The 13,851-nt window shown below is 35.0% G+C and overlaps 1 protein-coding gene across 10 annotated transcripts in view; it reads left to right on the top strand.

The window, feature by feature from the left end:
• Positions 1-13,851, top strand: part of Enox1 (ecto-NOX disulfide-thiol exchanger 1) — a 568,850-nt gene that overhangs the window by 237,374 nt on the left and 317,625 nt on the right. The window lies entirely within an intron of this gene.

Here is a 13,851-nt window from a genome sequence, read left to right as displayed (position 1 = left end):
GTAATACCCTCCCAAAGGAGCTAATAAGAGCTTAACACTAAGAAGGCTTTAAAATTTAAAAAATCATTATCAAATATAAAAATGACATATATGATTAGAAAAGCTTTGATTCACTGAAAAGTTAAAAATCCTGTTTTACTCACTTAATAATACAAAGTAGTTAAAGCGAAGCTTGACAGAGTTTAACAGAACTAGAAAAGTGCATCAATAATAAGAGATACTTCTTTAAGTAATTGACAGAGAAGGCAATCATTAGTAAGCATTTAGAAGGCTTATATAACATGTTAGCAACTGTAGTTATGGACGTACGAAGACGCTGAGCACACAAGTACAGAAAACCATTTTTTCCTAGTATAATGAAACAGAAAAAGTGAACAAAAAAGTAAATCAAATATATTTCAAGAGCTTGAGACTTAGTTTTATACTTTTATACTTTCGTTTTAAACCATCTTTTAAAAAAATGGTTAGAAGTTGATGATAGTTGATGTAAGCCATAAATCAGCAGTAGTAACCTTGAAAAAAAGTAAAATCTCGGGGCTGGGGATTTAGCTCAGTGGCATAAGTACCTGCCTTGCAAGCAGTTCGATCCCTGGTACTGATAAAAAAAAAAAAGTAAAATCTCGTATATTTCTACTTAAAAATTTAAAAACATATGTCAAAATAAGTAACAGGTCAAGAAAAATTCAAAATAGAAATTACAAAACATTTTGACCTGAATGATAGTAAAATTTTGACATATATATGTAAAAATTGCATATGTGAGGGAAATGCCATATGTGAGGGAAATTTCTAGCTTTAAATACAAGTTGGAAGGAAGACTGAGAATAAAGTGAACGTCTATCTCAAAAAAATTTAATTTTTTTTTTTTTTTTTGTCTTTTGTCTTTTTTATCGGTACCGGGGATCGAACTCACGACTGCCTGCTTGCAAGGCAGGCGCTTATGCCGCTGAGCTAAATGCCCAGCCCCCCTCAAAAAAATTTAAAGACAAAAACAAATGAAGTAGAAGCAATAAAAGTGAAGAACAGAAAATAATGAAAAATTTTAAACAAAGGAACAAAAACTACATAAAGGAGACCAAAGTTTGTTCTTTGAAAGTCTATTACAGTTTTTTTCAAAAGGAGATTAAAACAATACCCAGGTGTTAACGATGAAAAAAAGGACATTGTTATAATTTCTTGCAGACATTGAAAATATAATGAGAGGGTAATACTAACAACATTGTCAAATAAGTACAAAATTCCTAAGGAAATAATAGCAAGTTAAGTCAAATAATGTATTAAAAAGTTAACATATGAACAAATTGAGTTTTAAACAGGGACACAAGATGGTTTAATATAATTTTCCACACCAATTTTATAAAGAAAAAACATGATTACCAGCAAAAGTCATTACATTCAGAATTAGTTCATGATAGTAATTCTTACACCAGGCATTAATGGACATTTTCTTAGTCTGAAAAGATTATCCACCCAGAAATCTTCAGAACAGTGTATTGCATACACATGAGATACATAGGCTGTGTCCTTTCAGGTGTCATCCTCTTTCCGACCTTTAACATTCATTCACTTCATGTTTTTTTAATAAAAAGAAAAACAAAAGTAGTATTTTACTTTTTGTGAAGCTAAGCAGAGCAATGATAGACATAGGTTAAGTACACTATTAACATTTTTAAGTTTAGCATAGCCTAAGAGAAAAACCATTGTGGGTACAAGTATAGAAAGTAGAGGGCGGCCATGCTTAGGGAGCAGTGTGGCCAGACGGCTGAGGCCCGCTGCCATGCAGTGGAGACAGACTGGTACCCAAAGGATGGGTACACATTATAGTCCAGCAGGCTGGACCCAGAGCCTAGAAGCCTTGGTTTACAAGAGAGGCCAAGTGCCTTCTAGGTATGATGTCTTCTGTTCCCATCATGTGTGTGCTCTGGCTCCCAGAATCACACCCCTGAGTAAAAGACTTGATGGGCTTGTGCTTGTGCCAAGTAGCCATTGGAGTCCCAACAAATGAGACAGTATTCCTTCTCCTTGGCAACAGTGAGAACCCAGGAAATAATGTTTTGGCTGTAGGTTATCATCATGAGAAGATACAGGAAACACTGATTTTCAGGAGTTTCCTCCACCTAGTTAAATACTTTTGAATACTGTGTCTTATGTCCCAGGGTCTTTTATAATTTGACTTGAGAGCTATTAATTTATGGGGAAATATTTTGATATAATTGTTCTACTTCACAGAACCACCAGAATTACACAGAAATCAAGGTAGCTATTATTACAGTCTCACTTTGACTTCATATTTCTTGTAATTCCCATGCCACTTCACCCTGAGAATAAAAACATATCACAGTAGTGCTTACAAAATGGCAGTTTTTTAGCTGTAGCCAGGTTTCTCGGATTCTCCCCAAGTGGCTCTGGAGCCTCCAGTGAGTGTCTCGCATGTACCTGTGAGGAGCTCCTCTCGATTATCATTCATCATGTGCAGGTTCATTCCCTTGCCACCCTGAGGAAGGCTTCCAGCTGCTGTATCTCTATGTGATCCCAGTATCACTGGTTAGGAGGAATTGTGACATCCGACACCCATCCAAGGTGACAGAACCTCACATCTAGGGCATATAGGGTATTCAGGACTGGATGTTATCTCTAATTGACTAATGTTACTGGACAAATATTCCTGATGTTTTACATTTTCTGTGCTCACTAAGACTTCAGTTAAACCACTCTCCTGTCTGTTTCACACTCGTGGTTAACTTCTCTCCTAAGGACTCTGGCATGTCCACCATAGGAGCCTTGAAACATTTAAACAATAGGTACATTCTTCTCAACATTACGCCTTTCTTTTTCGTGGCATCACTGTCCTTGATCTAAATATGCAGTTATCCCTTTTGCTCCTTTCCCTTCCATTTTTACCCTGGCAGGCTCATGGTCCTTGATGCGGAAATTGGTATGAATTGAATCCACTCGAGTCCTCCATACGTATTAAATGAGGACAAAATAGAGCACCAAGTCAAATATGGGAAAAATGTGCTCCTAGTACTGCCCTGCAAAAGCCTCCACAGTTTGGTGCTTCTTGTGATTGGTTTCTTCAACATATAATAACCAGGAGTGACCAGAATAAGCGAGACATTATTACAGAAGACGGTGATATATTTTAAAGGAGGGAGGCTGACATATAGACACTCTGTGTCTCCTTTATCATTCTGGCTTAGAAGGTGTATTGTTCTTGAAGAAAGGTTTATAGAGTTGACAAACTGTGGAGTAGGATTTTTTAAAAGAAATTATATGCTTTCTAAATATTCCAAAAATGAATTACCTTGTATTTTTTTATGATTTGAAGCTGCTTAGCAAATATAGGATTTTTGTATTACATGCAAATAAGTCAGCCAAGACTTTCCTCAAAGCAAATACTGTAAAATTTTCTGCTGCAAGAGGGCCAAATTCCTAAAATGTTAAGGCAGTTACCTGCTTCATTAAGAAACATGAATGCAGGCCGGGCATGGTGGCACACACCTGTAATCTCAGCACTTGAGAGACACAGGCAAGAGGATCACTGTGAGTTCGAGGCCAGCCTGGACTACATAGTGAGTTCAAGGCCAGCCTGAACTGCATAATAGAACACGCTCTCAAAAAAGACACACACACACACACACACACACACACACAACAATAACAACAAAAGCAGAAATGTAAAAACAGGCACAAGTGCAGAAAATGCAGGGAAGTCATGCTCAGAAGACGATGTGGCCAAGTGGCCAAGGCCCAGTATCATGCAATGGAGACAGACTAGTACCCAGAGAATGAGTATGTGCTGTGGGTCCAGCAGGCTGGGTCTAGAGCCCAGAAGTGCTGGTTCATGAGGAAACATCAGGTACCTCTTAGGTAGAATATCTTTTGCTCCCATTGTGTTTGTAGACTCTGGCTCACAGAATCCTACCTCATGAAAAAATTATGGAAAGTAATTGGCTAGAGAGTGATTAACAGAGTTTAATGTGTGTACTAATTGGCTTGTTTAGGGCACACTATCAAACCAGATTCACCAATCATTTCTACTTTAAGTAAATGATGCAACATTATAGTAATTAAAATGTGATTCATTTTTCCTCAGTGTTTCTATGTTAACTTTAAAAAATAATCATTTGGGTTTAATCTAAATCAGCAAAAAATATACAGCATCTAAATGGAGCATTTACCTTTCAAGTAATATTCCCTGTTACTGAATGTGTAGAACAATGAAAACAACCTCATTTGTGAACTCAGAGCTTAGAGAAAATTCTCCTAAGGCATGTGCCTTCTTTATAACCCCTATTTATTTATGATACAGGTCATAATTCTAGTGAATGTGACACTGCAGTCATTCTTACAGTCACAAATTATAATGTATATGTGCAAATTACAACTTTCTTGCACAGAGTGAGAAGCAGAACTGCATCAGGTGATATAAGAAGGATAAGTAAAAGTCACTTGATACAGCAAGGAAATAAATTATGAAGGATTTTTTTAACAAATGAAATTTTTCCTTGAAAGATGCTTAGTTCTGCAAATTTAAGCATTTCTACGTGATGAATTTCAAATAATGCCTCAACGGATGGTAACCTGTTAGAGCCTGAATCTTTAGTTTTTAAGTGTTGCACACATTGACATTTTCAGTTCTGCCCCCTTCCTGAGGTCCATGAGAAGTCATTCCAGTTGGAGTCCTTGCTTTTTGTTGTGAGAATTTTCTTTGCCAGAAAATGCCTGAAGCACCTAACCAGAGTATCCAGAGTTATGATAGGAGGGTGAGTTAGCGGGAAAGCATGGACATGAGAAGAACATGAGAAGACTCTGTTAGGAACAGCATCACTCTCTGTGATGCTACCAGCAGATGGAAAGATATATCTTATTCAGTGATGACACAGGTCTTTTGCATTTTTGCTTAACTCTGTGTGTTTTTGACCTCTTTGCCGATAGGTTCTGATGATAATAGCAGCAGCAAAAAAACATTTATTCACTTAACATTTTGTATATGCCATGTAGTATACTCTCTATGACAACTGTGTGAAGGTTGTGTGAAGGAACTGTATTCTGCATTCATAGACTGCAGGGTTGGAATGAGAGCTTCTTGTTCAAGGTCACACAATTGGTGTTAGAGCTGAGCTCAGATATCTGATAATGAAAACACTACACAAATGGCAAGCAGCTGAGGAACTGTTGAGTAGTGCAAGCAGTATTTCCGTGTAAATGCATGGACCCAGAAGCATATGTGTTGGGAAGGTTTTCTCAACTAGAGTGGGAAGGTTTTCTCAACTATTGACATTCTGGGTTGGATAATACTTTGATGTGAGGGTTGTCCTAAACATTGTAAGATGTTTAGTACATCACTAACCACTAGCTGTCAGTGCAATCCATTCCTAAGACAAAAAACTGGCTCTAGAAATTTCCAAATATCCTCTATTAAACAAAATTTTTGCCTGTTGAGAAGTACTACAGTGAGTAGGCTACCTTAGGCATATGTACTTTGGGAGCACCAATTCCTAGTACAGTCATCTGAGAATATTTTGATTTGCCAGAAAATTAAATTAAAAACGTCACTTTCAGCAGCACATATAAGACCTACCTTAGGGGCATTTACCTTCTTCATTTTGTGCTGATATTAATGTCTTCACTCTTAAAAAGTTTTGGAATAGGATGAGAAAAATTTCTTTCCTGGTTTTTTTCCTTCGCTTATATAAGTCACAGAAGGCAAAACCATAATCACTGAAGACTGATCAGAATTTGTACACAGAATGAAAATACTTTCTAGTCTAGGAGAGGAAAAAGGCATAAATATAGGAATAGGATTATGGGTGAGGGGCATTGTATTAATGGGAAGAGTTTTAACTCAGTGATTGAGCCTGCAACACTGGGCTTATAAGCCTGTGAGCCAGCTGTAATCCTCTTAGACCTAAAGGAACTTGGGTGGAGGCCCAACTGGATTGTTTCATATTCTACTCATGTGTTTTCTTGAGAATTTTTGTTTGTTAGAGACCAAAGTCTAATTGTGGGTGATGCCTGCTATGGGAAGGATGTGCTAGATCAAGAGGGTGTGGTTTAGTTCATAGTCGGAAGAGACCGTCCAGAGTTTTGGAAGACAGATTCAACTTTTGCATTTGAAAATCATTAATGAACATTCTCATGCTCATTTTGCAATAAAATAGAGGATCTAAAGCACCAGTATTCACAGTTTGAGAACATCAGAGGGCCACACTTTAATTATTACTTTGTAGCATTCTGGTGTAAATATCCTGACTACCTCAGAATATATTTTAGAGTTTACTTAAAATTACTTAGGTAGGCACCCTTCCCTTGCACCTGAAAGACTTCATCAGCTTTCAGGATCATAACCACTCAGTCATAACCAAAATAAATCTACACCCAGACCTATAAAAATCAAGGTCTCAGAAATTCAGCATAAAAACAGAATACTACAAGATGTTAGAGAAAAGACACAACTCACCTGTCAAGGAAAGCCCATTAGAATCACGGCAGACTTCTCAACACAAAACCTCAAGTCAAGACAAACTTGGAATGAAGTATTTCAAGCTCCGACGGAAAACAAGCTCCAGCCCATATTGTTGTACTTTGCAAAATATTCTTTGAAAATTAATGGAGTAATAAGATACTCTCCTGACAAAGAACAACTGAAGAAATTCATGTCCACCAAACCAGCCCTACAGAAAGTACTGAAAGACATACTAAACAGAGACAGAAATGACTACAATTCTCAAAACAGCAACAGAAAGAAACCACCAGGCAAGACAAGCAATTAAACAAGGGGCAAAAGCAGGAACCAACAACAGGAAAGGAACAGGACAAAGTGAAGCCAGTATATGTCAGTTATAATCATCAGCGTACATGGCCTCAACTCACCAGTTAAAGGAAATAGATTGATGAATGGATGAAGAAACAGGATCCAACAATAAACCGTATACAAGAAACATCTGACTCAAAAAGAAACTGGTAGACTGAAAGTGAAAGAATGGAAAACAGTGTTCCATGTGACAGGAGCCCCCCAAAATCAAAAGTAGTTATTCTGTTTGCAGACAATGTGAACTTCAAAGCAAAAATGATTGAAAGAGAAAGGAGACCACTAAATACTTGTTAGGGGAAAAATTCAAGAGGAAAAGAAAACAATCATATATGCACAAATACAGGAACACCCAACTATATATACTAACAGACATGAAAAACCAAATACACAGTAACACAGTTGTAACAGGGAAACTTAATGCCTCATTGTCACAGAGAGATAGATAACTAGCCAAAAAGTCAGCAAAGAAATAGTAGAACTGAATCCAACCTGTGAACAAATGGACTTACTAGAGGTTTACACAGTGTTCTGCCCAACAACATCACAATTCAAATTCTTCTCAACTGCACATTCTCTAAAGTAGACCATGTTAGTCCATCGGACATACTTAAGAAAATACAAAGGAAATGAAATTATCCCATGCATAGTATCTGACCATATTGCACTGTAATTGGAAATTAATGGCTGCAAGAAACTGCAAATATATAAACACATGGAAATGAAATAAAATCCTCCTGAACAACCAATGAGTTACAGATGAAATTAAAGAAGAAATTAAACACTATCTACAATTCAGTGAAAATGCAAATGCAACATACCAAAACCTGTGACACACGAAGAATGTGGTCCTAAAAGAGAAATATGTAGCTATGAATTGTCACATCAATAAAACAGAATAAGCATAAACAACCTAATGCTGTACCTCATACTTCTAGAAAAATAAGAGTAAGTCAAGCCCAAAGCTTATAAAAGGAAGGAAATTATAAAGATCAGAGCAAAAATTAATGCAAATGAGATTAAGAAAACAGTACAAAGAATTAACAAATTGAAGAGTTAGTTCTTTGAAAGAATAAACAAAACTGATAAAACCCTTAGCCAATCTTATCAATAAAAAGAAAAAAAATCTCAAATTCACACAATAAGGAATGAAAAGAGTGAAATGACTATAGATTCTATGGAAATTCAGAGTATGATGAATGCCTACTTTGAAAATCTTTATTCTCATAGGTTCGAAAATACAGAGGAAATGGACAGATTCCTAGAAATGTATGAATTACCAAAGCTGAATCAAGATATAACAATTTTGAATAGCTCAATATCAATTACTGAAATTGAAAATGTAATTAAAAACCAACAAAGAAAAGCCCAGGTCTTGATGCATTAATGGCTGAATTCTAAAAGAAATTTAGAGATTTAATGCCAGTTCTCCTCACACTCTTTAATAAAATGGGAAGGGAAGCAATTCTCCCTAACTCCTTCCTGGAGGCGGGTATTATTCTGATACCAAAACAAAGTCTCCCTAATAAACATAGAAGGCCAATTTCCTCAGTTAACATCAATACAAAAATTCTCAATAAAATACTAATAACAGAATGCAGCAAATCATCAAGAAGATTATACATTGTGACCAAGTAGAGTTTATCCCAGGAATGCAAGGCTAATTCAATATATGCAAATCAACAAATGTAATACACCACAGCAACAGAACCAAAAACAAAAATCACATGGTCATCTCAATAGATGCAGAAAAAGCTTTTGATAAAATCTAACATTTGTTCATGATAAAAACTCTACAGAAAATCAGAATAGATGGGATCTACCTCAATCTGATAAAAGCTAGGTATGACAAACCAACAGCCTGCATCATATTAAATGGACAAAAATTCAAAGCATGCACTCTAAAATCAGGAACAAGATAAGGATATCAAAACTCCTATTTAGTACATTTCTGGAAACATTACCCAGAGCAATTAGATGAGAGAGAAATAAAAGGAATAAGGATAGGAAAGGAAGAAGTCAAATTATCACTATTTGCAGATAACATGATACTCTACATAGGATACCCAAAAAAGATCACTGGAATTAATAAGCAAATTCAGCTGTGTAGATGAATACAAAGTCAACATTCAGAATTCAATAGCATTCCTGTCAAAGAACACAAAACTCACTGAGGGGGAAATTACGGAAATAACACCTTTCAAAATAACATAAAGAAAGAAAAAGAAGGAAGGAAGGAAGGAAGAAAGGAAAGAAAGAAAGAAAGAAAGAAAGGAAAGAAAGAAAGGAAAGGAAAGAATCAGCCTAACAAAGAATGTAAATGATCTTTCCATTAAAAACTATAGTACTCTTAAAAAGGAGATTGAAGAGGATGTCAGAAAATGGAAAGACATGCCTTGCTCTTGAACAGGAAAAGCCAACATAGTGAAAATGGCCATACTCCCAAAACTGTTACACAGATTTTATGCAATCCCGATCCAAATACCATTAACATACCTCACTTATCTAGGAAAAACATTCCTAAAATTCATTTGGAAACTAAAATAGCCAAGGCAATCCTGGTCAACAAAGGTGAGGCAGGAGGCATCTCTGAGTTGAAATTATACTGCAAAGCTACAGTGATAATATCAAATGGTACCGGCAAGAAAATAGACCTGAGGATTAATGAAATATATTAGAAGGTGCAAATACAACTACAAAGACACTCAGCCACCTTATATTTGACAAAGGGGCTAAACTGTTCCCTGGGAGAAAGCCTCTTTAACAAATGGTGCTGGAGAAATTGACTTTTCATATGCCGAAGACTGAAACTAGACCCATGTCTATCAACATGCACTAAAGTCAAAATGGATTAAAGATTAAATATTAAAATAGAGACAGTAAATGTACTGGAAGACAGGGAAGGTAGAAATCTTGAAAACTTGGGAATAGGCAAAGAATTCACGAACAAAACGCAAACTGGAGGAGAAGTGCTTCAAAGAATCAACAACTGGGACTTCATCTTATTTATCACTTCAAAAGAAATAACCAACAGAGTGAAAAGAAAACTCATAGACTGGGAAAGAGTTTTTTAGCCAGCTGGCCCTCAGACAAAAGACTTCCATCTAGAACACATAAAGAACTAAAAAACATTAGGCCCCCTAAATTCAAAGGCCCAATCCAAAAATGGGCATTTAAGATAAACACGCACTTCTCAGATGAAGAAATACAAATGTGAAGTAAATACATGAAGAAATGTTCTCCGTCACTGGTCATTTGGGAAATGCGAATTAACACTGAGATTCCATCTCACTGCAGAAACAATGGCTGCCATGAGGAAATCATCCAGTATCAAATGCTGACGGGGCTGTGTGGAGAAAGGGACAGTTCTCCTTTGCTGGTGGGAGTGTAGATTGGTACAACCACTGTGGAAATCAAAGTGGAGATTCCTCAAAAAACTAGGATTGGAGGTCCATTCAGCCCAGCTAGTCCCCTTCTGGGCATTTTCCCAGGAAAATTGAAAATGTAATGCCACAGCAATATATGCACACCCATGTTTATAACAGTGCAATTTGTAGTAACTAAATCTTGGAAACAACCCAAATGCACATCAACCACAGAATGAATAAAAACGATGTGGTAGTTTTGTATGATAGAATATTACTTAGCTATAAAGAAAGAATCTTTTATAGGTAAATGGAGGCAATTTGAGACCATATTGATAACTGAAATAAACTCAAATGTGTAACTATTGTATTGTCTCCCTGGTGTTAAAAAAACGAAAAAGTAATATTCAAAATTTACAATAGACATTGTAATACTGAAAGGGAAAGAAAGTGCTCAAAAGGAAAGAACAACATATAGGGAAAAGGAGAGAAGAAAGAAGGAAAAAGCTTATATAGATATACATACATGTGTATGTATATATGCATGTATATACATTCAAGATAACTATACTACTAATCTCTTGTTAGTTCATCAAAAAATTTGTGCTTTCATTGTTTGTTTATTTTATTTATGCCTAAATCTTGTAACCTGAACAACTACTTCTAAAATAACAATATGCAACATAATAACATGCTAATTTCCTATGTTTTGAAATTCTATATCATTTCTATCATTTTCCTGTTTTGCTTTAAAAAGAAAACCTAAAAAAAACCACTCTCCCCATAAAATCCAAAACATCCTCCAAAAAAAAAAAGAAAAAAAAAAAAAAAAAGAAAGAAAAACCCCTTAGGTAGACTCCCCTGAGACTTTTTGAGTTTAATGAGGCCAACTTTATATATATGAATTAATATTATGCGAAAGTAGCATTTTATAAAATTGTGTGCTTTACAACTCATGATAGACTTTTTAAAAGATTTGATTAATGGAACAACTAGTGTAGGTAATCTGGTTTAAGAAATGTAGATTTAAAAAACGTAAATGAGACCATAAATTCTTCATGATGTAAATGTATTGTTTTAAAAGGTAAATTTCAACAGTATATCATTAAGAGCTGTGTGGGTCACCAGCAATTTGATTGGAGGCAATAAAGATAGGAAGAGAACAGAGAAACAAAATTAAAGTGCCCCAAACTCACCCCCTTGAGTATGAGTCAGAAATTAAAGAAAATATATCCGAAATCAAAGGTAAGCTAAGGGAGAACGTTGTTGGATTTAATGAGATACACCTATATTCTGAATTCTTTCAGAAGAATATTCTATGTAGAGAAATTGGACAAAATTCTGAGAGAGGAAAAAAAAAAAAAAAAAAAAAACAAAGCAAGAGGAATGAATATACAGTCATTGGTATACAGTTGAAAGAACCAGAGCCCGGGGTCCTTTCCCTCAACCCGCCCTATCCTTCAGGAGGCTGTGAGCACCCTGAATTGAGGGTCTAGTCCAAATCAGCTCATGACTCACTGGGTGCAAACCTTTCTTGGGCCCTTTAGGATTTACACGGTACTCCTTGTTTTGAAGAAATGTCTATTCTGAAATTAAATTATGCCATGTCTGTAAAAAGACCACTATGTTTTCAGTACAATTGCTGTTAGAAAAACAGCCCAAACTTTGCTTCGAGATTTCTCTGCAGTCTTAAAAATTATTGAGAACTCTAAAGTGCTTTTGTTCATTTGATTATATATACGTGTGTGTGTGTTGTATGTAGACAATTAAAAAGAAAATTTTAATATATATGTATATATATATATATATATACTTAAAAGTAACAATAAGCATACTACCAATTAACAATATATTTTAATAGGAAACTTTTTCAAAACAAAAATGTTATCAAGAATTTTAAGGTTCATTAACGTTTTTGCAAAGCCCTTTATTGTCTGACTTGACTGACTTCATAGAAGACATCTAAATTCTCTTCAGTCTGTTGTGATATGTTTCAGTTAAAGAATCCAGAGAAATCCAGCCTCACAGATACATATAATTATAAAGGAGGAAGTATAATAGCTCAAATATCTTTGCAAATAATTTTTCAAATACTTATGGATGTGATTGTACTAAAACTCAAAAACTGCTTGTTTTTAAAGCTACCACAGTTTTACACACTTGCTTTTGCCACATGACTGCAAACAGTGGCATAAAGAAAAAGTGGAAATGTTTTTATTTTATTACAAAAAACTGTTTGATCTCCCAGATCCCAAGGAAGGATCTGAGAAATACCTTGAGGCCTGTAGACCACATTTTGAGAATTCTACTTTAAAAGAACATTTTAAAATGTGAAAAAAAGTCCACAGTGTATTGTCAAGTGATAAAGAGAGAGAATTGTTATTAGAATTATAGTTATTAAAGCTATAGCTTAAAATATATAGTTTAAAATTTAAAAATACATGAAGAGAAAACTAGAAAAATATACATCAAGTGGACAGATTGCCATTTTTCTTTATTCTTTTCATTTTGTTTCTTACAGAAAATATTTCTTAAGATAACAAAGGTATTCAATATTTAATATGACAAAATGAAACATTTTGGAAAATCTAAAGAAAATTCAAAAATCCCCATCCTTCTGTTTCTTTGAGAATGCTGTTTTTATTCATTTTTAATTTTTGATCTTGATTCTAGTTTTTATTCCTTTGTGTTTACATTCTTCCCTAGCATTTTTCATGAAGTGGTTCTCTCTCTCTCTCTCTCTCTCTCTCTCTCTCTCTCTCTCTCTCTTTCTCTCTTTCTCTCTTTCTTTCTTTTACTTATTTCACTAGAACTTTTCCAGATTGTTTATGGCCAAGAAACTTTTTTTGAACTATACACAAAATAGTAACTCTTACTACTGGTACAAATTTTCACTCGTATTGAAGTGAACTGGCTAATTTAAATCATATCCAATTAGTTAATTAATTTTTTTTCCTAAAACAGTAAAAGAGAATTTTTTCGTTAACTAAGTTTAAAGAAATGGTTATCATCACATTAACACATTAGTGATTTTAGATCCTTAGTTACGCTAATTTGATTTGAAAGATTTAGCCAATTTCTGTTTGTTCTTAAAGATTTAAAATTAGCCAGAGGTACTTTCTGTTTAGGCATAGTTTAATATTGTTGCTGTAAGTATTCTCTTTTAACTTTTAATAACTCTCAATCCAGTTTTTCCACACAAAATTTGGGGCTGATATGTAGACGTGACTACTGTATTTTCAAATTCTGGCATTGTGTTGTCTGCATGTAAGAGATTCCTGCTGGTTGGCATTCTTCTAAGCCATATAATTTTCATATCTTAGTGTCCCCTGAGTGATGAGCTGTAGGAGAGGAAGTTTTAAGATGTGCATACTCTGCTGAGTTCCTCGAAGGTGGACGCCCATCAAAAGTGATAAGTAGGGATAATTAAATGACAGCACTTTTCTTTTGTATAGTTTTGACTTCTTTAGAAAAATTTTATTCTGTCTTATCACCAACTACATCCCCAAAACATCTTGTCTACTCTGATTATATACTTTAGTTCTCAACAATATCAGTGTCAAGCTTGTGATCTTCATAGAGTCGAATGATTTCTGAAAACTGATAGGTATTGTTTGAAATGTTGTGAACATGGGATGCTTTCTTTGTTTAGATACTTTCTGTCTGCTCCAA

The sequence above is a fragment of the Cavia porcellus genome, unplaced genomic scaffold (genome assembly GCF_034190915.1).
Source record: "Cavia porcellus strain 051 isolate PalLab524CR breed Dunkin Hartley unplaced genomic scaffold, mCavPor4.1 scaffold_21, whole genome shotgun sequence".
Lineage (NCBI taxonomy): Eukaryota > Metazoa > Chordata > Mammalia > Rodentia > Caviidae > Cavia > Cavia porcellus.
The sequence above is the reverse complement of the archived record's forward strand: the minus strand, read 5'-3'. Positions and strand labels throughout refer to the sequence as shown.